The following is a 468-nucleotide window of genomic DNA, read 5'->3' on the forward strand; positions in this document are numbered from 1 at the left end:
TCCGAATCCCTTTTTTTCCCCTCCTCCCGCTTCTCATATCCTTCAAAAAAAAAAGAAAAGGAGGGGAATATTCACTTACACATTGAAGCAAACCCAATCAAAATTTCATTCATATATATATATATATAGATTCATATTTACGTGCATTTGCAAAACACGCGGTGCACAAAGTGAAAGAAACAAAATAAAAATAAAAAAACAACAAAAGAGTAAAGCAAAACCAAACAAAACAGAAAAAAAACAAAAAGGAAACCAGGTGATGTCAAACGGAATACAAAAGCGACACGAAGATTGATAGTTTTTTTTTTCCTTTTGTTGTTTTTGTTGTTTCACTTCTTCCTTTAAAAGTATTTTTTTTTAAAAGAAAGATTATATAAATAAATATATATAAACATAGAAAATGAAGGGGGGGGAAAGGTGAAAATTAAACAAAAAGGGGGAAAAGGGGGGGGTTAAAAAAAAAAAAAA

The sequence above is a fragment of the Trypanosoma equiperdum genome, assembly GCF_001457755.1.
Source record: "Trypanosoma equiperdum strain OVI genome assembly, contig: ctg_373, whole genome shotgun sequence".
Taxonomy (NCBI): domain Eukaryota; phylum Euglenozoa; class Kinetoplastea; order Trypanosomatida; family Trypanosomatidae; genus Trypanosoma; species Trypanosoma equiperdum.